At 49.9% G+C, this 2,331-nt stretch overlaps 1 pseudogene; it reads left to right on the top strand.

Moving 5' to 3' along the window:
- Positions 1–236: 236 nt before the first annotated feature.
- On the top strand, positions 237–356 carry LOC147000969 (small nucleolar RNA SNORA17; annotated as a pseudogene).
- The last annotated feature ends 1,975 nt before the right edge of the window (positions 357–2,331 follow it).

The raw sequence follows: 2,331 nt of genomic DNA, 5'->3' as shown, positions 1-2,331 counted from the left end.
TTTATGTCCATTGCTACTTCATATAATTTTGCTACTGTTATGAATCATAATATCTGTGTTTTATGGTGGTCCTAGGCGACCCCTGTGAGAAGGTCTTTTGACACTGAGGGGTCGAGACCCACAGGTTGAGAACGGCTGCTTTAGACATACATGTGCCTTTCTATGCTTTCTATGCCGCTTGGCTATGCCTGCTTTCTGCAATAAAACTCCCTTTTAAGCTTTATTCTATACTAAAATTTCTTTCTAAAAGTCTTTTTTTTTTATTTTTCTGTCACATGTAGGTCAGTTGGTAACATAGAGAAGAGAGACTGTGTGTTCTGACCTGTGAATATCTGAATGAGTAGTAGCCTAACATTCTCTGTGAAAAGAAAGCCTGAGATGACCATCAGTCCAGCACTGCACAGGCCTGGGCAAGCACCCTGGGCAAGCTCCCAGGGTGGGGAGCAAGCCAGAGACTAGAAGAACCCTCTCTGGGATTCCAGACCGGGGAGGGAATGAGCCTGAAGCAGATGATCCTCCCATGGGGCTATTTGGGCAGACCAGGGCAAGGAGTGAGCCCAAGATGACTCCTGCCTAGAGCCTAATACACAAATGGGACATAGTACCCCTGAGACCACCTCAGATGCTCAGAGACCCTGGGTGCCACTAAGAGAAGGAAGAAAGTGATAGAGAAATAGAAGAGAAAGAGAAACAGAAGGATGTGGCACAATGAAGAGAGGCAGAACTGGAGACTCGAGGGTCACGAGGAACAGCCTGATGTGAATCACCCCTGATGCCACCCAGAGCTATGGTGAGGTCCTGGTCTGTGCTGCCACCTGGAACTATATCTGGGTCTGTTCCCACCAAAGGCCAGGCAGATGTCCCTCGTCTGGGCTGCCTCCACCTATTGGGCATCTTGGGAGAGCTAGCTGCAGGGGTATGGAAACAGGAGAAGTGACCCTACCCTAGCCAGCTGCAGTACTCAGTAGAGCAGCCCCACATATTGTAGGAGTTTTGAGTTGCAGGTAAGACCTGCAAGGCAAGGGTTTGAGCATGGGAGAGCTGGCCCTGCCACTCATCTCCTGTGCAGTAGCATGGATGAAGGAGAGATACCCTCCTCCAGCCTCACTCTTCATCACTTATGGCTGGCGGGAGATCTGGCCCCTCACCAACTGCAGCACTCAGAAGAGCTTGCACCTTGCCTGAGCAGCACAGTAGAGCTGACCTTGATCCCAGGGGACATGGGTGAGCCATCCCTCAGGGCATGAGCCAGGGAGAGCTGGCCCTGCCATTTGTCTACCATGCACTGAGATGTCCCCCTACCTCACCCTTGCCAACTAGGCAGGCAGGAAAGCTGACCTCAAGGTCATCAGAGCAGGAGATCAGGCCCTGAATCTCACTTGGGCAGCACAGTAGAGTTGATTCTGATGGCAGGTGCCTGGGTGAGCCAGCCTCATTGGTGAGTATGGGAGAGCCTGCTCTGCAATTTGTGTGCTGTGCTACTGTATGGGCAAGGGACAGATGCTCTCCCTTTGCCATCTACTGAAGGCAGGAGAGCTGGTCCTGGGGTCATAAGAAGAGGAGAGCTGTCCTGCTCCTCATATGAGGCAGCACTCAAGAGAGAGGGCCTGGCACTTCACCTGAGTAGCTCCATAGAGATGGCCCTGGATGTGGGGGTTGCTGGTGAGCCAGCCCTGAAGGTATGAGAGTGGGAGAGCCAGCTCAGATACTTCTCAGGCCCAGATCCATAGCTTTGAATCAGCCCACCCCAACATCTACCCCATCCATGAACTGCTGGAATGCATGGACCTATAGATCCAAAACTACAGGATCTCTATGACCCAAGGCAAATAGGCTATCCAAGAGGAGTCCTAGTGAGATCACAGAATTGATAGAGTAGCAGAAGCCAGAGGTCATGTACCAGACCAAGGAGTCATCACAATGAACATCTGTAAGCAAAGAAGTATGGGCAAAATGGTATAATATGGGACACAGTGTGGCACACTACAGCTTTCACAATGAGTTTTTTTTTTTTTCTGTGTTGAGGGAGAGTTTGAAAGGGTGAAGGGCAGGTACAAAGGGAGGGGGAAGTGAGTGGGATTGGGGTGCATGATATGAAATACACAGAGAATCAATAAAAGGTTTTCTTTTTTAAAGTCATTTTTGACTGTCTATGTAGTTCATGTCTCTACTTCTGGAGACAAAGGATCGGGAAGCCACAGGGTGACACTAGTGGACATCAATTGTCTAGGGCTCTAGCCCTCTGAGTTATGCTTACCTTGGAGGATAAAGGCCCAGTCACACTCAAGGACCCATCTCCTGCTTTTCCTAACCCAGTTGGAATGGTTAAAT

The sequence above is a fragment of the Mus caroli genome, unplaced genomic scaffold, assembly GCF_978045245.1.
Source record: "Mus caroli unplaced genomic scaffold, Mus_caroli_1 scaffold_15, whole genome shotgun sequence".
Lineage (NCBI taxonomy): Eukaryota > Metazoa > Chordata > Mammalia > Rodentia > Muridae > Mus > Mus caroli.
Note: the sequence above shows the minus strand (reverse complement) of the source record. Positions and strands in the feature narration are given on the sequence as shown.